The following is a 25879-nucleotide window of genomic DNA, read 5'->3' as shown; positions in this document are numbered from 1 at the left end:
TTTTGTTTGTTTTTAAAATGATCCATGTAAAACTTCAGATAGTTTTTTTTATTATTATTGTTTGATACACCTTTACAAGTAGTTTAAAGAAATCAGTACATTGAATAAAGAAGTCAGTTTAACAAATAAGAGGGCTGGGCAATAGCACAGTAAGGAGGGTGTTTGCCCTGCATGCGGTCGACCGGGTTTGATCCCTGACATCCAATTTGGTCCCCCAAGTACCTCAAGGAGTGATTCCTGAGTGCAGAGCTAGAAATAATCCCCTGGTGTGGCCCCAACTCCAAAAATAATGATAATTATGAGAAAAACCAGAATTATGATTGAGAAATCTGGGCTTAAGTTTTGAGCCTGTGTGTCTATGGCAAGACTAGAAGAATGTGTCTTAACTGAGTGTCAGCAATCTTATGTCTACAAAGGACTTTGTGGTTTAGACACTGCTTTCATGAGTCTTTTTCCCTCTCATGTTTGAGTTAGTAGATGAGAGCTGCTACAGTTGACAGGTCTATAAGGTATATTAAAAACACATTTACTTACAGGTTTGTCATATTGTTGTTCTGTTTTTTGGGGGTATTGTTAGGGTTATAGCTGGTTGTACTCAGTGGTTATTACTGGCATTGCTGGTGATAAAACTGAGGTCACCCATGTATAAGGCAGAGGTGCTTTACCTCTTTACGCTCTACCCTATCTTAGTTATCTACCAGCCCCTACACACAGGTTTTCTGTTTAAAATATCTTGAATATGTAAGCTATAGAAATATTTTTCTAAAGTCTGTAAATTGTAGACAAGCAAAAGTAGATATATTTCTTTGTATTATATTTAATAGTTCCACAGTACATGTTATTTCTTTATGTGTAACTATGTATGATCTTTATTATTTATTTAAAGAAAATGCATCACATAGTTGGCATAGTTAATTATAATACATCTATTTCCAGATAAGTAAAAGCAAAGTTATTGAAAAAAAAGTAAAATAAAATAATGGTAGAGGAAGAAGGAAGGAAAGAAGGAAGGAAGGAGGAAGAAAGGAGAGAAAGAAAGAAGGAGGGAGGGAAGGAGGAAGGAGAGAGCGAAGAAAGGAGGGAGGGAGGGAAGGAGCAAGCAAAGAAAGAAGGAAAGAAAGAGGGAAGGAGGGGAGAAGGAGGAAAGGAGAGAAGGAAGGAACTAGGAAGAAAGGAGGAAAAGAAGGAAGGAGGGAAGGAAGAAAGAAGGGAAGAGGTAAGGAAAGAGGGAGGAAGGGAGCAAGGGAGGAAGAAGGGAAGAAAGGAAGGAGGGAAAGAGGAAAGAAAGGAAGGAGGGAAGGAAGAAAGGAAGAGGGGGGAAAGGAGGGAAGAAAGGAAGGAGGGAAAGAAGGAAAGGAAGGAAGGAAGAGGGAAGGAAGCAGGGAAGAAAAGAAGAGGGAAGGAAGCAGGGAAGGAAGGAAAAGGGAAGGAAGGAGAGAAGAAAGGAAGAGGGAAGGAAGGAGGGAAGGAAGGGGAAGTGAATGAAGGAAGGAAGGTGGGAAGGAAGGAGGAAAGAGGGGGCAGGAGGGAAAGAATGAAGAAAGGAAGGAAAAAAGGAAGGAAGGAGGGAAAGAGGGAGGGAAGGAGGGAAAGAGTGAAGAAAGGAAGGAGGGAAGGAAGGAGGGAAGAATGGGAAAAAGGAAGGAAGGAAGGAAGGAAGGAAGGAAGGAAGGAAGGAAGGAAGGAAAAAGAAGGAGATAAGGAGGAAGGAAGGAAGGAAGAAGGAAGAAGGAAGGAAGGAAGGAAGGAAGGAAGGAAGGAAGGAAGGAAGGAAGGAAGGAAGGAAGGAAGGAAGGAAGGAAGGAAGGAAAAGGAACATGTGCAGGCACATTTGTGAAAATTATTGTGAAAATGTACAATAGCAGAAGGTTTAGGAAGCTCTTGAATATCCAGTCTGTTACTTTTTTTCCCCTTAGGTATGAAAGCATCAAACAAATGAAATTGTCCAGAAAATCAAAGCTAGGATAATACAATTATTAGGGGCATATGCTCAGTGGTCTGGCCTCCTGGAAAAAGGAGATTGTGTTTGTGGGCGTTTCAGCTGCCTGGCTTTCTTAAAGGAAGGATGATATGGGGAGGGTGCCCATACTTACTCTGAAAAATGTACTGTTGATATCTGCCCAACAACTGGTGTACCTGCAGTGTGGTGAGATTTGTATTTCCTCAGGGGATCATATAGAGTTAGTGATGAGGCATGCCATTGGATAAATGGTTATTCTGGGTGATGGAAGCAGCAGGCATGGTTTCCTCAGGGTGGGGGCTTGGGCCATTTTCTCCTCTTGATATACCTAGCTTTGTGCTGTTGGGTCAGTACAGTCATATTCTTTCACAGCTCAGTTTACATCTCATTCAAGAAGAGTGAGTCTATGAGCTGGCCCAGTTCAAACACGGTGACTGCATTTGTCTGCATGGTTAATGAGCCTATTATTATCTTAGTTTCTTACAAAACATGTAAGGTTTACAGAGGAGTTCCTACTCTAATTTTCCAGTTGAGTAAAACTAAGACCCAGAACCAGATAAATAGATAAAAGCAAGATATTGGTAAGAAGGCCTTGGTTATGTAATCTGGTTGTTATGTAATCTGGTTTTGTATTTTTTCTCTGTGCCATACTTTCTATGGGACATGAAGAATGGACAAAATACTATATATTTTCTTAAATATTCTTTAGAATAATTAGCTAGGACATACATTGAAAACTTAAATTTCATCTCAGTTTTCCCCAGCAATTTCCACAGGACCCACACTAGCTCAGTATAAGTTCAAAATACTACATGTAAATTATATTGAACATGTAATATGGCATAAATCATAGATTAAAATATGTAGAAAGTCCTTCAAAGTATATTGAATGTGTATATCTATAAATTGGGGGCATAAAATCTTTTTCTCATCAAAGGCCATTAGAGGTGTTTACATTCACAGGTTGCCATGGACAGCCAACAGAGAAGCACATGTTTCTGTCACATCATCTGCAGTTATCAGACCTCATAATTTATGCCAGTATTGTATGGCAGTGTCTGTGGACTAGATAGTCTCTACCCAATATAAATGAATCCATATTGTATCTAACATGAATTAATTTATACTAGTTAACTTCTTTATAACTTTATATATGCCCAAGAGAGCTATAACTTTGAAATATTTCCTTTTTTAAAATTATTTTTTGGGTAATACCCAGTTGTGAAGAGGTTACTCTTAATGCTGTGCTCAGCAATTGCTTTGGAGACATGGTGCTTAGCTTCAAACCTGAGCCTCACAAAATTAGAATATGCATACATGCAATTTGAACCATCTCCACAAACCCTACACTTGAAATATGATTTTGTTGTGTAGTTTCAATAGCATGGTTACAATCATATTAATTGATATGATTTTGATGTTACTGCCTGCCCTACCACCAGTGTCTAAACCCTCCATTATTGAGGTCACTTCTAGACACTCCTGTTTATTTCTACCCTGCGTTGTCCCCTATGGCTTAGAAACCTCAGTTTTGAAATTCAAAGCTAAGGGGTTGTCAGTAATTGACACTCTCTATTATCTTGATTTGATTTTGTACATGACAGAGAGGAGAAAGATCATCTAGGATTTGTCTTTAACCTTCTGATTTGTTGTCCTTAATTGATATCTTTTAGTGTCATACATGTTGCAACAAATTGCAAGATACTCACTTTTCTATAATTGCATAGTATTCCATCATGCCACACCACAACTTTATATGTACATCTATAACAGGATATTTTGGGTTGTTTCAATATTTTGAACATTGTATGTAGTGTGCAAAAAAGAATAGGCATAGATTGATGTTTTAAAATAGTGATTTTTATATTTTTTTCTACAAAAAGTAGAATCTAGATTATATTGAAGTTCTATTACTATTTTTTTTAGAAATTTATATATTATTTTCCATGGATGCTAAACCACCCAACATTCCCATCAACACTGACTCAAATGTAAAAGTAGACATTCTGAACTGATCCCACAACTCTAAAGGCATCAAGGAAAAATCCTGTACCTCAAACTATTTGATCACCTCGTGTGCAATGAGAACCTGAGCTGTCACCATTAAACACTAGTTTCCCTATTCTACAAGTTAGATTAATATTCTCAATTTAATATCATATTTAAAATTTAACTTGCCAAGTGATTGTACCCTCACCATCCAACATTAGACACACACTTTTTCCCCTGTAGCCAGATGGAAATTTTATTATCAGAATTAAATATCTATGTCAAAAGATCATCAAGTCAGTTACTTTAGTATTAAGTGAGCATTTATGATGTAATCATATTCTCAACAATTATTTGAGCACCCACTTTGTATCAAATTATATTGAATTTGGGGCAAAGTATATGAAATTAAATAAATAGGAACCACTTGATTGAGAGAAAAAGGAGGGTTGAATTTATAAAAAAGAGCAGTCATAAAAGCTGGAGTGGTGGTACAGCAGGTAAGGAAATTGTCTTGCTTGCAGATAGCCTGGTTTGATTCCCAGCATTCCATATGCCCCTGAGCCCACCAGAAGTGATTCCTGATTAACCCCTGATCACAGTGATATGTGGCCCCAAAACAAACAAATAAAACAGAAACAAACAAGCAAACAAAAGAGACAGAGATTGAAAGAAAAAGAAAAGATAGCTACAAGGATAATGTCCTCTTTTTTGAAAATAGTGACAACCCCCCACACACATACCTATGATATTTTTAGATGTATGGCTTCAATTTTCTAATTTTATTTATTATTTTATATAATCTTCAAGAAGTATGAATGAATGTACTAGTAAATTGCATGGTTTCTCTAATTACCAAATATGGAGGTTTACTGAATATACGCTCGAACATTTTAACATTAAAAAGCTAAATTTATAAATGTATTGATGAAATTGAAGAAATAGTAGTCTTTACTTTGTTGCTATTCATTGGGGTTAATTAAGAGAGTAAATAACAATTTTTGATATACATCGGTAAAACACTAAGAGCAAATGATGTTACTAAATATTGGTTGCCACTGGGTTTTCTTTTATGGTTTTGTTTCCTTTAAGTAGAATAAAAGTTGACATTTTTAAGATCCTATAGTTTAAAGCACTATAAGTTGGTACTATAAAGATAAAAGAAGTGACTGTGTTTGGGGAGTGGGATGTGTTAGACTGGAAGGGATCTTGTAGGGCACAATGAATAGTTTGGACTATTTTCTGGCAAAAAAAAAGAGAGAAGAAATTATACAAAGTTTCAAATATGCAAGTTTATGAATAGTTTTAAAGGATACATTGGGATGCTGGGGAGATAGTATAGCAGGGAAGGTGCATATTTTATACATGAAAAATCTATCTTTTGTGGGGGGGCCACACCCGTGACACTCAGGGGTTACTTTTTGCTATGTACTCAGAAATTATTCCTGGCTTGGGGGACCATATGGGACGCCAGGGGGATCGAATCACGGTCCGTCCTAGGCTAGCACGGACAAGGAAGGCACCTTACAGCTTGCGCTATCACTCCGGCCCCCAGCCAATCTTTGATCCCTAGCTTCCCCTTTCTTTGGTCTCTTGAGCCTGCCAGGAGTGATTACTGAGCAGAGAGCAGCAGTAACCTCTGAACACTGCTAGATATGACCCCAATCCCCCCAACTCAAAAAAAAAAAAAAGGTCACTTTGATAGTTGTGGAGACTCTACTGAATAATGTAGAAACTAAGATTAAAAGAAAGTAAGAATCTAGACACTATATCTTCATAATAATGATAAGGATTTTATATAAGCTTTGGGCATAGACCCTGATGGACTAATGAAGTGAATATGAGATTAGTGGAGTCAGGTGGGTATGAGAATAATCATGAGCACTTTCTATGGGTTAAGTTAAACAATTAGTAGATGGATATGTTATTCTGGAACTGGTAAGAGTAATGAATATGAATGAGCAGAATAAAAGCAAAGCAAACCTCATTTTAGACCTTTAGATAAACTACAAGGAATTCAAATTTAGATAGCAAACAGGTAGTTTAGAAATTACAGGAAATTTAAGATCAATGATTGAAGTCTATTATTTTTTAACCATGATATGGTTTATAAAAATATATATCTGGGGTGTGGTAACATAGGGATATCCTTTACATAATACAGATAACATCTTGCTAGATGTATTCAAAGACTATGACATTAGGGGAAATAGGTAAGTTCAAACTAGGAGGCATTAAGTAAAGCACCAGATGGGGCTTACAGAGTCCAAGTAGGAAAACTTGGCTGAATGTAGGAATAGAAGGCAGGAGTATGAAGTTCAAGTTGATGAAGAAAGAGAAGGTACATTGGTGTTCTATACAAGGAATTTACACTGACTGACCTTGGTGAATAGTTTCAGAATAGGTAAGGTTTTATGAGTATATATATATTTATTTATATATACATATATATATGTGTGTGTTCAGCTTTTTATGAACCTCAGGTGGTTGATAGGAAGGAATAATAATAACCACAATTTTTGTCAAGTCTGAGGAAGAATTGCCTGCTGACTTATCACATTTTCAGTTAAGGAATAATATTTGATGTAAGTGACTCTGAAAGGTATTCTGCCTCCTCTGTGATTGGAATCTATAACTAGAAATTGATCCAGTGTAACTAGAATGCTATCCTCCTGTTTAATCTCTTAGACTTTTTCTCAGTAGGGCCTGAGGATCTTCACTGCCCTACTGAGGATCTTCACTGAAAATGAAGAGCAAAAATTGTTTCAGTGCAAACACACTGGAAAAACTCATGGTAACCAATATAGAAAATAAGATGCTTTTTATTCTGAATAACTAATTTTAGTGAGGATTTTATCTTAATTTATTTTTACTATAAATTAGCCCAACTTTAAAGTTAGATATATTTTACTTACTAACCCTACTCTATAACAACAATAAAAATAAGGTATCTGTGAATGCTGTTGTATTATTTCCTTAATGAAAAAAAATTAGGTGCTTTTATATATATATATATATATATATATATATATATATATTATGTGTGTGTGTAGCATTTGCCCTTAACAAATTTCTACCATTTTTAATTTCTTATGAAAAAAGGCAATATCAATCTACTGTTTATTTAGAATGCTGATTAGTTCAGAATGTTGTAAGTTCAGAAATGTGCCCTTCATATTCCTAAATTTATATTTATCTGTCAGCACATAAAGTTTCAGAGTATTTTAATATGCAGTACTAGGTTTTTATTGAATACATTTAGTGTAAAAACTTTGTTGCAATTTTAACTATGAATTTTATTTTAAATTCTGCTTTACTTTTCTAAGAGACATCACATTTTTGCCCTATCTCCCAAAACCCCAGATTGATGCCCTGACCTACAAATTCTCCAGTTCTATATAGGCCTTACTTTTCTTGCCATATACACTTTACTATGTTTCTTCCCTTAAATGGGCACCCTGACCATTTGCTTATTTTGAACCTTTTTTTTCTTATATTTCTTTTTTTTCTTATATTTCCAATTCAAATAGTACTCCTAAAAACTTTTTATAAACTCTGTATTAAATGGAAACTCCTTGGAGTCAGAGCGGTATCATAAGCGGTAACAGACCGCAGATGGTCCCCCAAGACAGGAGCGATTGATTATTGAGTACATAGCCAGGAGTAAGCCCTAGTGTCACCCTGTGTGGCCCAAAAATCAAAACCAAACCAAATCAAAACAAAACAAAACCAACAACAACAATAGAATCTCCTTGTAGTACCAGTAATCTAGTCTTCACAGAACTTTACAACTATAGACTTCTACCCATATTCTATGGTAAGAGTTGTAAAAGATATTTGATTAATGTATGTTGGTGTCTCTGATTTATAAGTGTATAAATTCATGAGGATTTGACATGTATTTGCATTTGTCTACCTCACTTCCCAAATACTTAGTAGTATAAATTAATTTTGTAGGTATTATTGTTAACTAAATTGATTAATAGCTAATTAATTAAGAATGAATGAGCTGGAGAACAATATGCAAAAATATAAAACTACTAATAGAAGAGTTGGAAAAATATGAACTATTGAGAAATATGAACTAGGGCCCAGAGAGATAGCTCAGCGGCGTTTGCCTTGCAAGCAGCAGATCCAGGACCAAAGGTGGTTGGTTTGAATCCTGGTGTCCCATATGGTCCCCCATGCCTGCCAGGAACTATTTCTGAGCAGACAGCCAGGAGTAACCCCTGAGCACTGTCGGGTGTGGCCCAAAAACCAAAATTATATATATATATGAACTAATAAGAAAACAACTTAAATTTCTCTTGTTTTGGGAATATTAAAAGCTTATAAAATCAATCCATTTAAGAATAGAATTTCTATAATTCTATATGTAGATTTTTATGTAATTAAATTATATCAAAATTATTTTCAGATATGTTCCATATTATTTGTATTGTTACTCTCATCATTGCAATAATTTGATTTAGCTGCTTTAAAATATTACTCATACACTGCAGGTGGGAATACTAAGCATAGAAATTTCACAAAAAAATAAGACTAGGGCTCCCATAAGACCTTGTAATATTGACTTCTTATTTTACTTAGAATAATGGCCATTTCTAAAAATAACACAAATGTACAGTGACATATAATGGATAATGCAGCTGTGGTATATATGTACAAAGGAATACTATCAAGTCTCAAGAAAAATAGGCATGCAATTTTCTAGAACATGGACGAAACTTTACTGTGTCATCATGACGCTGAGATAAAGATAAGACAAATTGAGAACAAGCACCATATAATTTCATTCATCTACAGTATCAAGGAAAGAACACATGGGCATAGTTGATATCAATAACTAAGCAGGTTACTGAGGTACAAACTAAGAACAGCAGATTGAGAATATGTGGATTTGAGGTGACTCAGACCTGACTAGGGCACCTTTGATACTTTGGAAGTGATGAGATGAGGTGATTATGGACACCAATGCCATGGATGTCAACATTTTTAAAAAATACCTAACCTAAACTTTAATAGAAAATAAAAAGAAATAACAAGAAAACTAGTATCAAAAAAAAAAGAAGCTCACTTACAAATATTATTTCATTTACTTGAATTTAGCATATAACATGAAATGGCAATGGGACTAGATTAGATATAAAAGTAACTTAATATAAATACACTGATCTTAAGTATAATATTTCTCACATGTCAAACTTCAACATTTCTATAATTCATTAAAATAGGTTTATCTTAATTTTTGTAGTATCATTTTAGAGAGTTTATTCTTACATTTTTCCTAAAATCTCTTTCAAAAAGTGGTGTATTTATTTGAATGGCAGTCATGCAATTATCAAATAAAATATTTTTCAGTCTTTTTAATCTTATAGGTAAATCCTTATATAGTTATATTAGTTTGTAATGTCTATTATACATATTTTATAAATATCATTCCATTAGAAGGTCATATTAAATAATATTGATCACATAATTCAAAAACAGTTTTAGTTTAGAAAGTATACTGACTTTAGTTTCAGTTTCTTTAATGCTTTGTTTAATTTGATATATGACTATAGCTATACAAATAAGAAAAGGCAATATATCTCTATAACCTGTTTCAATAACATAAATAATGGCCACTTATGTCTTGAATTTTTACTTTAGATTTTATTGTGATTTGAATTAACTGCTCAAAATGATGCTGTATAGATTATTTATTATTATTATTTCTAATAATAATTTTTATTGTGACCAAAAGTGAATAACAAATCTTTCACAGTAATATTTAAGGTACATAGTGACAATGAATCAGGGTCATTCCCACCACCAGGGTTAACCTCCTTCAACCTCTTTTCCCAGCATGTATCCCATATCTCCCACCTTTAGCCCCGAGAATGCTAGTGTAACTGTTTCCCTCTGTAGAGCTTGTTGTAGATAGGGTATCGATTCTGTTGTTGTGACTTTGGGTTTGGTGTTTAAGTTTGATAATTTTTGATTTCTACTCAATGTTTATATGGTTGTTTGGTCCTGGTACTGTTCATTTTTATTTTCCCCCTCAATTCATGAGGCAGAACAAGATGTTTCAAGTTGTGTTGTTCTGCTGGAAGAAGATAAAAAAAAAAGAAGAAGAAGAAGAAAAAGAAAAGCATACAAAAAAGCCAACAAAGAACAGTAAAAAAAAAAAAATTAAAAAGCACCCAACAACAAAAATCACCAAATAATAACCACAAGAGTTTTATCTTACAGTATTCAGACAAGCATATTTATACATGCATATCATGTAACACATATTTAGACATAATTCTCAAACATTATATGTACTAACAGGTGGGAAAAGTATACAGATAGATTTTATACTATTCAAATTTTAATATATTTTAATATAGATTCAAATATTTTACAATAAAAATTATAAGGGAATGAAAATTCACTTTAGAGATGCATTTATTGCAGGAAGAAGTATTATTTTATTCAGCCTATATATTTTAAAAATAAAATTCAGGGGCCAGAAATATAGCATAGCAGGTAAAGTGTGTTTGCCTTGAATGCAGACAATCGGAACAGACCCGGGTTTGATTCCTGGCATCCTATATGGTCCCCTGAGCCTGCCAGGTAAAAGAAAAAAAAAGAGTGAAAAAGAAAGAAAAGAAAGAACAAAAAGAAGAAAAAAGGGGAAAAGAAAAAATAAATAAAAAAAAGGAAGGAGTGTGATATGGCAAGGTTTTGTGCCCCCCCCTTTTTTTGCATAGGCACAGTAAGCATTGGGGAAATAAGACAGGGAATTCCCTTGGCCTAAGAGATTCAAGGTTTCTTCGCTTTGAGAACAACTACTGGCTCCATAAATTATTGTCACTCAAAAAATATGTCAGTAAAGCAAAGCTTATATATAGGACTTGATCATTTACAGTACATATTAAAATCATTCAACATGCTTCCTAACATAATATTCTTCTTTTATAAATTTACCTAAAAGAAAATGATAGAAAAAGAACATGTTGCAATAAAAAATGTTAAAAAATAAATAATATTTTGATATTTCATTACTAAAAGATTTCTCATTTTTATAAGGATACTTGCAATGATATTTTGATTTAGAAGAAATTCAGTATTTTTTCACTCATCCCAGATAAACTTGATGAAGCTCCTACTTATTAACATTTTAATTTGGAAAATACCAGCACAATCTTAAACTAGGAAGTGATACTAATTTTGATTGTCATTGTCATTCTAAAGAGAAATTAAAGCATACCAATTTGATAGTTTATGCAAATGGTAACATGTTCCCTTTGAGGAAATTGCTTAAAATTGTGTTTTTCAAGCTGTTATTTTTTTTTCCTTCACTTTAATCTTAGCATCAAATATTTTGAATTGTGTATTGACAATGGAACATTACCTTCATTCTGCAGTAGAAAAGACTTGGTGTTAAAAACTAAGCAAGGCAATATTTATAGTGTGTTTATATTTAAAATAATAATTTAAATATATTTTTCTGTTTTTTGAAGCTACTCTGAGAAACTCATGTTATGATTCTTGACTTGTTTCTAAATAAGACTCTCCCTTATATTAAGTGCTTTAGGAATCAGCGTGGAGCACTAGGACAGTATTTAATTGCATAGACCTTAACTTCTTCTGGATTAGAATCTCACTTGTACCCCTGTTTGTTGATATATTTGCAACAAAAAGCCATTAACTTCCAGGGTCAGAGGGTTAATGGAAAAAAAATATTTTCTTCTTCCTATTATCTTGCAATGTTTAGTTGGGAACTGAAGAAAATTAATACTTTTCTCCACTACCTCTGTTGGCAGTTTTAAAAATGGTGACTTCATGTTTCCATAACTAAATGATTAAATGCCAATATGGAAAAACTTTAAAAATGTATTCAGTCAAAGAGAGAGTTCAGGCAACATTCCATCATGACCACCTTAGTTGAGCTCAATGAATAAGCACCTAGTAAAAAAAAAAAAAAATAGAAGCAAGGTGCCTTCATGATTTCTTGATTACCATGTCACCTTTTTTTTTCTTGTTCCATTTCAGATAAAACTATCACCTTTCCTAAGAAATAAGAATAGCTTTATAAAACTTTATGGACAAAATCTAAAGTACTGAGTATCAACTTCAAAGAAATATTTTTAATGTAAAAGAGAATTCAACAATTCAGATTGATGCCCCCCCACCTCCAAATTTTCAGTATTTTAGAGAAAAAGTAAACATTTAAAATATTTTTATGGGGCTAGAGCAGTAGCAAAGAAGTAGGGCATTTGCCTTGCACATGGCTGACCTAGGACAGACAACGGTTCAATTCCCCTGGCGTCTCATATGGTCGCCCAAGCCAGAAGCGACTTCTGAGTGCATAGCCAGGATAACCTCTGAGTATCACTGGGTGTGGCCCCAAAACCAATGTGTGCCTATATATATATATAAATATATATATATATGTATGTATGTGTATGTATGTATATGTAAATATATAAATATATATACATATATATATTTTTGAAGGTTATTTAGAATTTCAAAGAAATTCTTATCAAACTACATTTATAGTTACAGTCAGATTTAGCTTGGCTCTATTTTATTAATTTGTCTAACTGGAAGTCATTCTTTGCTAATGTTATTTTTGTCTTCTTTCTTTGAAAACAGCATATTTCTTCACTTAACTATTTCAATATAATGTATTTAATGAGATTAGATTGCCCAATGCAATTTGAGTCACTAATAGTTGTTTTTTTTCTAAGCATTCCTCAAAGAATTTTTCTAGAATTTAACAAATAAAAAACATTTCAAAATTAATCAAAAGACGTAATTTTAGATAGTTTTTTTAGGAAACTTGTTTATGCTTTTTTTCCCCTCAAGACCAACGTTCTTTTATAGTTTTATTATAAGTTTAGACATAGCCTGAGTTGTTTTGAATTGAAAAAAATCCCAGTCTATTTAATTAGTAGTGTTCTGCCAACAAACACGGGTTGTGCCAGTTTGATTTGACACAGCTTGGCTGGTAGGTTTAACTAATTTTACTAATTAAATCTGCCACCACAGCTAACGCATTTGGATGCATATGGTTACAGTCCTCCATTTCACCCATAATTTAGCTTGACAACACACATGTGGATTTTCTCTTTACCTAGTGGTTTTCGAAAAGGGATTGTTACCACATAATTGCCTCATTCTCCTGCTATCCTAACTTCAAATCATGAAAGTGGGAAATGTGATCACAACTCTATTTAAAATAAGTTTAAAATAGGAAACAGTTGGTGAAAAGCTTACAATAATTGAGACAAATTGGTTTCTCAGAATTTTTTGGACAAGTGTTTTATAATAGGTTAGTCAGCAGATCTGTAGTAGAGTGTGATAAGACTCCATGCCCCTGTGCAACAACACTGAGAAAATGGCTCCTGTAAACCAAAGGAATCTTTTTCCACCAAAAATAACTCTGTGCCTTTGCACATCATCCAATACCTTAGCTTCTTTACTACTGGAGTGGGGAATATCTGATCTAACTAGTACATGACTAGACACACACATATGGCTCCCAAGGGGTGAGATGTTAGAAATGTCCAAACAGCCTTGGCAGAAACCAAGTTCCCTATCCTTCCACTTCTATGCTTAAGCCACTTTGTCCACTAATATTTCTTGTAGTCACAGTGTGCAGATTTTGTGTACTCATAGACTTATTAAATATTACCATTATTGGGGACTTGTGTGGAGCTGACTTGGGTTTTATCCTAAACACACCATAACCTTTTCAGGACTTATCCATTAATGCAGAGTAGGAGTAAATCCTGAACACCACTGGGTGTGGTGCCCCTCAAAAAAATCACAGAACAAAAACAAAAATTATAATTATTGGCCAAGAGATAGTAAGGTAAGGTGTTTACCTTGCATGTTGCCAACACTGGTTTAATCCCAGGCACTGCACATGGTTCCCTGAGCACCATGACACCATCAGGCATGATCCTGACATAAAAGCCAGGAGTAATCCCTGAGCATAAAATAAATAAAACACAAAAAATATACAATGTTCTTTCCCAGAAATTAAAACAACAAACAGCTTCTTTGCCAATCTGTTTAACTGATTTTTTCTGAGCAACTACTAAAGCGTGCTTCTAAAAATATCCAGCATAAAAAGGATGAAATGAAGAGATAGTGCAGCAATAGGTACTGGTCTTGCATGCAGCTTGTGCTCATTCCTTGGGCCATCAATTGTTATCTTCTGTTTTCCCTGCGCTTTGGGGATCAAGAATGTTTTGCCAGTTGATAACTGTGAAAGAATGGGCCCCAGGCTGATGACCAGAGCCACTTTATTCTCTTCAAATAATGCTTCTATGAGGGAAGAGGAACTGGGATACCTGCAGGGTAATAGGGCATAGAACCATAGCCTAGAGCAAGTAAGGAGTCAGGGAGAGGATAAGCATGAACAATGAGGATTAGGAATACCTTAGAACAACAGGGTGTTGGTAGATATTATCTCCTTCAATCAGAGCTCTCTGCAAGTGTGGGGGGGAGAATCAAGTTGGATTGAGTCATTAATTATGGGGGAATGGAGCTCCTCTTTGTGCTGTCCTTCTCCATCTCTGGTGCAGTGGTGTCTCTGAAGTTTTTAGCTTCAAGAAGAACTATCAGAACAATTGATCTATGGGGTCCCCCAGAGCAAATAGTTCTACAGGGGTTCCAACTGCCAGGTGGTTCAGGAACAGAGAGCATCCAACATAGCTGACCCTTGTTTGATCCCCAGTTCCACCTATGATCCTCAGAGTCTGCCAGGAGTAATTTCTGTGAGCAGAGCCAGGGATACCCTTAAGCATCAATGGGTGTGGCAAAAAAGAAAGATCTTTCATCAGAAAGACCTAGCATATAGTGGCCTCACATAGGCAACTTCATAGATATTTACTAGGGAACCAATCACATTGTGCTAGTTATTCCTTTACTTCCTATTTCTGTCAGGCTTGAAACCATAAGGTATATAGAATAACATGTAGGTAAAACACTATATGACATTGAGACTAAAGGCATCTTCCAGGAGGAAACAGCACTCTCCAAACAAGTGGAAGCAGAGATAAACAGATGAGACAATATTAAGCTGAGAAGCTTCTGCACCTCAAAGGAAATAGTGCCTAAGATACAAAAGTCACCCACAGAATGGGAGAAATTATTCACCCAATACCCATCAGAGAAGGGTCTAATATCAAAAATATACAAGGTGCTGACAGAACTTAATAAGAATAAAAACATATAACCCCATTAAAAATGGGGAGAAGAAATGAACAGACATTTCCTCAAAGAAGAAATACAAATGGCTAAAAGACATAAGAAAAAATGCTGCACATTTCTAATCATCAGGGAGATGGAAATCAAAACTACAATGAGGTACCATCTCACACCACAGAGACTGGCACACATCACAAAGATCAAGAACAATCTATGCTGGCGGTGATGTGGTGAGAAAGAAACACTGCTGGTGGGAATGCCATCTAGTCCAGCCTTTCTGGAAAACAATATGGAGATTCTTCCAAAAGCTGGAAATTGAGCCCCCATTTGATCCAGCTATTCCACTCCTAGGGATATACCCTAGGAACACAAATACAATACAAAAATGCCTTCTTCACAGCTATATCATTGCAGCACTATTTACCCTAGCCAGACTCTGGAAACAACCAAGATGCCCTTCAACAGAGGAATGGCTAAAGAAACTGTGGTACATATACACAATGGAATATTATGTGGCCATCAGGAGATGAAGTCATGAAATTTTCCTATACATGGAAGGGCATTGAATTTATTATGCTGAGTCAGAGGGAGAGAGACACAGAATAGTATCACTCATCTATGGGTTTTATGAAAAAATTAAAGACATTACTGTAATAAGGCCCAGAGACAATAGAGTTAAGGGCTGGGAGGGCCGGAAGGACCGGCTCACAATTTGAAGCTCACCACAAAGAGAGGTGAATGCTGTTAAAGAAATAACTACACTAACAACTAGCATGACAATGTTAAATGAGAGAAATAGAATGCCTGTTGCATTACAGGCAGGGGCTGGGGAGGAGGGGGGACATTGGTGGTGAGAATGTTGCACTGGGGTAAGGGGGTGTTATGTTAATGACTGAAACCCAACTACAAGCATGCTTGTAATCATGGTGCTTAAATAAAGGTTTATATAAAAAATCTCCTCTTCAAATGTACTATTAACTACTTCATCAGGAGTTTCATGGAAACTCATTGTCAAAAAATAATGTACTGTCTTCTTCATAGAGAATTTAGACTTGTAACACAAGTATCTAAATGTAATCTATTGTTCATCTCCTTTATATGTTGGTGGGTTTAAATTATGTCAGAGGGGAAAAAACATTTATTCTTCCCTACCTATAAAAATAAGCTCCCTCATTTCTTCCCTTTGGTATACAACTGTTTATAGATATTTATGTAACTAGAAAGATTAGCTTCTTTCTAGAAAGTCCCTCTCTCTTTTATGCATATTATATTTTGTCAGTTCAGCATGGTGATGCTAATTAGCCTTAGTTTCAGTTTAGAATAAAATCTATATACAGTCCACTTACTTTTAAATTGTTGAAGCAAAACCAAAATATGTTTCTTTTCTTCCTCTTTCTCCTCTTCCTCTTCAAATTTCTCTTTCTCCCTCCTCGTGCTTCTCTATTCTCTCTCATCTCTCATTGTTCCTTCTTCAAATACATTCCTAAAATTAAAATTTTCTTAAAATATAGTATCATGTCACAAGCTAAAATTAAGGTCAGTATAGTAGACAAATTTCCTAAATGGACTCAGAAGTCTCCCAGTTTTACAACCCCTGCAAAGCTCTATGACACTTGACCTTTCTGGTGTCTCACTTGTGAAATTAAGTTGTTGATCTTGAGATACTTATCTATTCTCATTGGACAGTTCAACTGTTCTATGAACAAAAAAATAAGGATAGGGCAGAAGCAAAAACACAGATACTTAATACTACAGAGTACACTATAATTCATATATACATCTCCCAGCATTATTTTTTTGAATTATTTTTTTGACTTTCCAAAAGATGAAATCTTAGAAACCTCTTTCTTAAGTTTCACCCACCAAGGACACAGTGGGTCAATATCAGTGACTTTCAGAACTTCAACATAATTAAGCTCTAGAAGCATCAAAGACAAAGTAAAATTAATTATATATGCCTCTACCAAATTACAGAGCTTGTGACATGACAAGGATGACAAGGGCATCTCAGCTCATGATCAACCATGATGTCATATACCCTGAGCCGAGAGGCATATGGCATGCCCCTCCACTCAGTGTATGTGATTATCTACTAAAAGGCCACTCAAAAAGCTTGAGTGGCCATTTAGTAAGTAAATGAGCATATCTGCAATTTTTATTATCATGCAACCTGTTTCTGATCAGACAAGGCAAGGCTTTTGTTCACTAGTGGGAGAATTCTAAGGTTAAAATTGGAGTCAAAGAACTTTTATATATTTGTAACTTGCTTATAGACATCTTTACAGCAATGGAGTTTACAATTTATAGTTACATTACTTAAAAGAAGACTTCAAGAAATAGGTCACTTTGTAATCATTGTTAAAATCTTCCGCAGTGTAATTTCAGAAGGAAATTTAAGATCCCCAAAATGTCATGATAACCACCACTTTTTCCATCCACAATTATATGTATTTTCACATTCACACATACACTCTACTTTCTAATTTGATTTTGTTTTCTATTTCACAGTTGGGGTATTGCTGCAAATGTAGATTATACCAATAATAATTTAAAGAAAAATTTAATATTTTAATAAAGTCATAATAAAACAAGATAATTGTTATTCCATATCACATCCTTTCACTTTCTTATGACACATAAGTATCTTTGTGTATATCTCTGTTTTTACTCTTTCACATGTACATATACACACAGATTTGCTTTTACATGCTGTTGGGGAGAACTATCGGAGAGTGCTAGTAGGGTCCCCGTAAACAATCCTGATGATACTCAGTTATCTGAGTTGATGTTTCCACATTAAGGTGGAGAATGCTGTGCTCCTGTATACTTCTGTGTCAGGGATCATCAGAGCCAACAATTGATGCTTGGGGCCCCCAGAGAGACATCTGGTTTTTCTCAGGAGACACTGTGGTACCCAGGATCAAGCCTGAGTCAGAATCTTGCTATGCAAACTCATGCTAAATCCACACTCTCAGCTTGTAATTTTGAAAGAAATAATCATTGATTTTATAAGTTGTTAGTAGCCACACAAAGCTGTGTTTGGTTATAGATTTTTTTATTACTTTTTAAATCTTCTATTAGTCAAAAATATAAATATTATAGTTGTGTCTCTATTCTGGGGTTTCTACTATTATCTAATACTTTGATTAGTCATCATTCACCAGATGCTTAATAACCATGGCTGTTTTATCAGTAGATTCTTGGTTAAAATGAATTTTTATTTATGCTTAATATGGTTAGGGAAGCACCAGCTCCAACTACAATAGTGCTCCCCATCACCCATTTACCACTTCATTTAAGACAAAATTGCGGCTTCTGCAGAAAATAAGCACAGTCTTGTCTTCTCCGTTGGAAGTTGTAATTGAGGTTACAGTGCAGCGTATTGCCTGTGGCAGAATCTATTACCAAGAAATGGAGACCATGATTTGAAACTGGCTGCAGTGTAAGCAAAATGAATTAATTATTAGCAGAACGAGATGAATGGAAATAGGGCTTCCTAAAGTGAGATCTATTGGCATTTTTCAAAAGAGGACATATCAAGGAACTTTTGATGAATCACTCAGTTTTTCCGACTTGGTTTTGCTTTTGGAGTTTATATATATATATATATATATATATATATATAAACATATAAATATATATATATATATATATGTCAAATGTTACTTAAAATGTTATGAAAATATTTTCTAAAATATGTAGCTTTCCCAAAAGTTAAAGTTAACATAAAATTAACATAAACTAACTTCTATATGTTAAGACAACATACAGTTAATATATTCTAACATCGCTTGTTTTTGACTTTGCGACCAAACCTTGCTGTGCTCATGGGCTGTTACTGCCTCTGTGTTAAACAGAGATGTCTATGCATGGTGTGGCAGCCCCTGAACATGCTGGGGAACTTATGTGTGCTGGAGATTCAAACGGGGATCAGTTGTTTGAAAGGAAAGTGTCCTAATAACTGTACACTCTCCAGCTCAAATAGGACTTTTCAACAGTGATTTTTTGTTTGTTTGCTTGTTATCAAGTATGGCTTAGGGACAGCAAATAACTCTCTATCTGCTATGAAGAGAGAAGAAAGGTTTAGGAACATTTGCAACTTCATGTTTAATTTTTAACAATTTTTGCAGGTAGTCTTCAGTAAAACTGTACAGCATCAAAATGTGTATCTTCTTTTTGCTTCTTTATACAATAGTTTGCCTGTTATTTATCTATGTATATATAATTATTCATTAGTCCAAATCATCTGAGTTGACTCATTTGAGTTAGTGTTCAAAGATATTGGCAGTTAGACTCTGGAAACAGCCTAGATGTCCCTCAATAGATGAATGGTTAAAGAAACTATGGTACATATACACAATGGAATATTATGCAGCCATCAGAAGAGATGAAATCATGAAATTTTCCTATACATGATATATATGGAATCTATTATGCTGAGTGAAATAAGTCAGAGGGAGAGAGATAAACATAGAATGGTCTACCTCATTTATGGGTTTTGAGAAAAATGAATAACATTTGTGTAATGATTCTCAGAGACAAAATAGAGGAGGACTGGAGGGTCCAGCTCCCGACATGAAGCTCACCACAGGAATTGTTTAGTGCAGTCACAGAAATAATTACACTGAAAACTATCATAACAAAATGTGACTGAATGAGGGAAGTAGAAAGCCTGTCTAGAGGCCAGAGATATAGCACAGCGGCTTTTGCCTTGCAAGCAGCCGATCCAGGACCTAAGGTGGTTGGTTTGAATCCCGGCATCCCTTATGGTCCCCCGTGCCTGCCAGGAGCTATTTCTGAGCAAATAGCCAGGAATAACCCCTGAGCACTGCCGGGTGTGGCCCAAAAACAAACAAACAAACAAACAAAAAAGAAAGCCTATCTAGAGTACAGGCTGGTGTGGGGTGGGGAGGAAGGACACATTGGATATTGGTCACGGGAATGTTGCACTGATGAAGGATAAGGCCTCCTAGTTCTTACCACAGGATGTGTTCTTTACACTGACTGTATAGAAAGAGGAGGTACAGTAAATGCACCCCATATACACCTCAACACAGGCCCTTTGCCTGGTCTGTATTGTGAATTGGGGGACAAAAAAAAAACAAACGACAAAGATATTGGCAGTTAAAAATCAGATATAAGAAAGTTCAGGGGATAGAGTGATATCTCAGTAGGCTAGAACACAAATTCAGAAGACCTATGTTTGATCCCTGGTACCCCTTGCAACTCCACTTTTACCCCACGCACAGCAAGAAGTTTGTTGGATTGAGCACTGAATCAAGTGACCTATGAGCATTTATTGGTGTGAAGAAAGAAAAGAAAGAAAGAAAAAGAAAGGAAGAAAGAAAAAGAAAGAGGAAAAAGAGAGAAAGAAAGAAAAGAAAAAGAAAGAAGAAAGAAAGAAAGAAACAAAGGAAGGAAGGAAGGAAGGAAGGAAGGAGGAAGGAAGAAAGAAAGAAGCAAATTTTTGCAGAATTAAGGAAATTTAGAGAAAAAAATTTCATTCAGCCTTACAGTTCCTATTATTTTATGCCCATGTTATAAAAAATAAGTTATATAGGCATATTTTATTTTGTTTTGCTTTGCTTCATTTGGGGATATGTTTAGGATTTACTCCTGTTTCTATGTGCCGGGATTACTCATGCATTGCTTTGTGGATCACAAGCAGTTACATGCCTTAAATTATAACCTTATATGGCAATTTTGTTAATCAAAAAGGTACAGACCAGTCAGCAAAGTAGACTAAGATCTCTTACTGTGAATATGTCAAATAAGCTATCTGGCTGGTATGTGCAAGTATAATAGATTACTTTTGGAAAAAACTAAAAATGAGACTTTTATAAAGAGAACTAAAAATCAACATTATCAGTAGTGATAAATGGGTGTCCTAATTTAGTAGAAAATTATTAGCTATAATATTTTATAAAACTGCATTTCTAAAATATCCTTCATTCACCAAATAGTTTTATAACTGTTCTATGTTTAAAGTATGTGGTTATTGGGGGGACAATAAAGATGACTAAATCATCTTTTTTGATATGCAGTTTTAATTGTGAATTATGGCAATAAGTTGTTCATAAAATTAGAAAAAGAGTGCTTAGAGATCACAGAAGAGGGAATTATTATCTCTAAGGCTTGGAAGAATCAGACTCTACATATTTGTGGAATGAAAAAAAATCAATGATTGAATGATATGTTAAAGGCAATACATTGTTAAATCCTGTGTCTTAAGAAAGTAATTTGAGATCTGACAAATGAAAGGAAAAATTCAATGGAGTAGTAAGAGGCTGAGAAGAAGCTTTATGGTTTTTACACACTAGGCCCTCATCCGAAGTATTTAGTGCATCTTTATTGTTGTGAAGGCCATGCCAAGCTGTACTTTACCATGGGAAGTGCTGGGGCTATAAAAGTCCTATCCTGTGAGTAAAATCTAGGGGCAATTTGTGCTGGTTATCAAACCCAGGACTTGTATTCTGGCACATTGTCTGCATATCCAACTTGAATAATACATATTGTTACATAAATTACATGCTGTTCTTTCCATAGTATGTGTGATCTCGATCATTTCAACATATGTGCCTATTTTCAAAGAGTGCCATAGGTTCTCACATAATTAGAGCAGTATTTCCTTAAGCAGGCAGTACTGCCTCCTCAGAAGTGCTGAAATAATCCCAGGCAGCAGGTGTAGTTTTGGGCAACCTGGGACTAATTTTTCTGTGTTTATTTAAAGAAATATTTTTAGGGATTACTGATTGTTGTATTTCCTGACAAAAAGGGGCAATGAGACAAATACGTTTGGTGACCTTTGTTAGAGAAAGTCAGCAGTGAATGATTCTTTTGAAATTAAAATATATATATATATATATATATATATATATATATATATATATCCTGGGGCCAGAGTGATAGCACAGAAGGTATTGGCTATTGTCAATAATTATTGTGAATCATTTTTCCATGAAAATAGATATGTGAATATTCTTCAAAATAAGTCTCTTTAAGACCAGAACAATAGTGCAGAAGGTAAGGCCATTGTCTTGCATTTAGCCAACTTGGGTTTGATTTTTTGCATTCCATATAGAGCTTCATCAAGAGTGATCCCTGTGTGCAGTGCCAGGAGTAAGTCCTGAGCACCCCTGGATGTAACCCCAAAAAGGAACAAAACAACGACCGTATTTTCCGGCATATAAGACGATTTTTGAAACAAACAAACAAACAAACAAAAAAATCAACCCAAAATCGGGGTCATCTTATACGCCGAATATATCCCGAAAAACGTTTCAATATGCCGCTAACCGAAAATTGTCTGAATATTGCCACAAAACGAATTTTCCAACTCGATCCTGCACCGATCACTGCAAGGCTGCTCAGACCGCCTCTAACTCAGCCAATCCAAGAAGGCTTTTTATGCATGCAAATTAGACAATGTTCTGGACCTGAATCTACACTGTAAAAAACCTGCTCAGATTGGCCAGAGTCAGAGAGGAAGTCTATTACAGTATAACCTTTGGACCTTTGCTTGTTGTGATTGGCTCACTGTGGTACATGAGCACAGGAACACATGCAGCACATGCAGCACAGGAACATTCTGTCTGATACAGTGAATATAGGCCTAAAATATGTTTTATCTGCGTATAAGACTGGGTCGTTTTATATGCCGGAAAATACGGTAGTCTATTCACAGTCTTTGGATAAATGCCCCTTTGCTTGTTGTGATTGGCTCACTGTGGTACATGAGCACAGGAACACATGCAGCACATGCAGCACAGGAACATTCTGTCTGATACAGTGAATATAGGCCTAAAATATGTTTTAACTGCGTATAAGACTGGGTCGTTTTATATGCCGGAAAATACGGTAGTCTATTCACAGTCTTTGGATAAATGCCAGGGGTAATGGTATTGCTGAATCATATGGAAGTTTTTTCTTTGTTTTATTTCTTAGGCATAATATATTTTGTATATAATCTGCAACTACATTTCTACCAACACTATCAGAGTTCTTTTTCTCTCCATAGTCTTAACAACACTTGCTGTTTTATAATAATAATAATAATAATTATTATTATTATAATTATTATTATTATATTATTTGGGTTTTGGTCCACATCCAATGATGCTCAGGGACTATTTCAGGTACAGTGCTCAGTAATTAATCCTTGTGATGCTTGGGAATCATATTGGATGCAAAGAATTGAATCTGGGTTGATTGCTTGCAAGGCAAATGCCCTACCCATGGTACTATCTCTCTGGACGCCAACACTTATTATTTTCAAACAGTTTGCTATTCATTTTTTGTTATGTTTTGTTTTGAAATCACACCCATTAGTGTTCAGTGCTTACTCCTACTTTTGTTATCCTACTTCTGGGCTCTGAGGATCAGATAGGATTCTGGGGACTGTACCCAGGCAAGAGTGAGGTGCTATATAATCTCAGTGTGACTTTAGTTTGCATTCCCCTAATAATGAGTGTTGTTAACATTTTTCTATATGAACATTTTCCATACACAGAACTATCTGTGTATCTTAATGGAAACTCTCCATTTAGTTCATTTCCCCAACTTTTGATTGCTTTTTCTATGTGTTTATGTTGTTGCCATTAATGCGGTGTGAGTTCCTTATATATTTTGGGTTCTTATCACCATGATAGTTGCATGCTGTACAGACATCTCCGAATGAAGCAGGACATTTTATTTTATACTGGTGCTATTGATTTGTTCTCCTGTAACTTTTAGAGGGTACCTTGTTAACTGATTAAATACATAAGTTGGGAAAAATTCCATTGAATAATAGATGCAGTCAAAGCTTACTATACTTTCTATAAACTTAGAAATTATTATATAAGAAAATGTGATGGTAGAATTATGTATGTATGAAAGACAGAAGAAGAGGTTATCATCAGAAAAAATATAGGTGATATATTTAAGATGTAGGAAAAAGAGAAAATATCTTCCATGATAAAAAAATATAGTATAGTCTCAATTTCCTCAAGTTTACTCTAGTCTCCAAAAAATTTCACTTTTACTATTTTTTTTAACAACTTAATGTTTCTTAGAAAGTCATTCTTTCTTAATACCCCAGGGATAAACTAGACTGCGATAGCTTATGGTAAATAAGGGTTCAAAGTTCATGAAATTACTAAGCAGTAAAGAAGTGAAATTACTAAAAACGTTTCAAAACTTTTAGAAACTTATGCATTTCTTAGGATCGTACAGATTGCTTTATATTTCTATTTTTAACTGATAGACTATATTTATGTTTTGTCAACTTTCAAGAATCGATTCTTCAAATACAGAGCTAATTTCAACTTTCCTTTGTTTTATACATATGTTAATTTTACTCTTAAGTGAATAGCTAACTAGCCGGTTGTTTATTTTAAATTAGAGTTGGAAAATTATTTGAATCTGTTGTGACTCAGAAAGGAGAGGGAAATAAGTGCTTTCCATTAATATGTTCAGACAAAATTGATGGGCAAATTGAGTTGTTCAACTGAATAATATTATCAGATAGTGGCCTTAAAATTGTCATTCTATTATGTCTTCTAATGAAAAATGTATTTGAGCTGTACAAAATAATATAAACAAATAATTGCAAAAAACAATAGGTATATATATGTGATAAAAATGAATAAAAAGAAAACTCATTAAATAATTTCCTCAACATTTAAATCATATACATTAACTTTTTAAAATAATGTGTTACTAATGAATACCGCTGAGAAATATAATTTTAAAAATTGTTATTCAGAAAAAAACTTGGCTATTCTTACATCTATTATTATTATTATTATTATTATTTCATGTTTTTGGGCCACACCCAGTGGTGCTCAGGGGTCACTCCTGGCTCTGTGCTCAGAAATTTCTTCTGTTAGGCTGCGGGAACCATATAAAATGCTGGGAATTAAACCCAGGTTTATCCCAGGTCAGCTGCATGCGAGGCAAATGCCCTACTGCTGTGCTATCACTCCAGCCCCACATCTTTTATTTTTGAATTGCTGATTTACAGTTTTCCCTTTCATCCTCCTGTTTGATATGGGAGTTCTAATTAATGTTAGGGCTTGTGACTGATATATTTGTTGCTAAGCAAGTATATCTCTCAGAGCATTTTATTTGAAATGACATTCTTTTTCAAGTGATATAACATTTGAAATTTGCTTGATAAAACATTTTGTGGCAGGAAGCCAGTTCTGTCACTAAGCACATATTGCTTATGATGGATTCAGTGGTTTATTTACTTCAAAATGCTAATTTCTCCTGTAGCTTCATACATCTAATGGTTAAAATTGCATGTAAAGTATGTATATGTATCCTAAATCTTCTTCATGTCAGAATATATAATTTAGCAAATTATAGTAAAATACAATACAGTTATAAGAAAATTACATCTATCTGTACAACATCTGTCTGTACAATTTGCCTACCGAATAGAATATTTTACTTTCTTGAACTATTTTAATCTAACTATGTGTTAACTTTTGTATTCTCCATGTTCATGTGTGTGCAACTGTCTTAATTTGCAATTTCCTAAAATTTTATTGCACGTTAGTATTTCCTGTGCAAATAGCTTATTTATTTGGGAGTTTCCTACTTTATTTATAGGGAGAAATTACTTGGAAAATATGAAGCATTCAGGATATTTCTGCAGTGCTTTAAAAAATTCTCAGAATCATTCTCTCATCAGATAATTGCTGAATTACATTCACAGGGCTTGAATAAGATGTGGTTTTCCTGACTGGTCTG

At 34.7% G+C, this 25879-nt stretch overlaps 1 protein-coding gene and 1 non-coding gene across 2 annotated transcripts in view; both read left to right on the top strand.

Annotated features, from left to right (window-relative positions):
* MACROD2 (mono-ADP ribosylhydrolase 2) overlaps positions 1 to 25879 on the top strand; it is a 2173194-nt gene that overhangs the window by 727328 nt on the left and 1419987 nt on the right. The window lies entirely within an intron of this gene.
* On the top strand, positions 20106 to 20238 carry LOC126012523 (small nucleolar RNA SNORA51). Its single transcript, XR_007496981.1, has one exon. It is a non-coding gene; the product is annotated as a small nucleolar RNA SNORA51 (small nucleolar RNA).

Source organism: Suncus etruscus, chromosome 6, assembly GCF_024139225.1.
Source record: "Suncus etruscus isolate mSunEtr1 chromosome 6, mSunEtr1.pri.cur, whole genome shotgun sequence".
Classification (NCBI taxonomy): Eukaryota; Metazoa; Chordata; class Mammalia; order Eulipotyphla; family Soricidae; genus Suncus; species Suncus etruscus.
The sequence above is the reverse complement of the archived record's forward strand: the minus strand, read 5'-3'. Positions and strand labels throughout refer to the sequence as shown.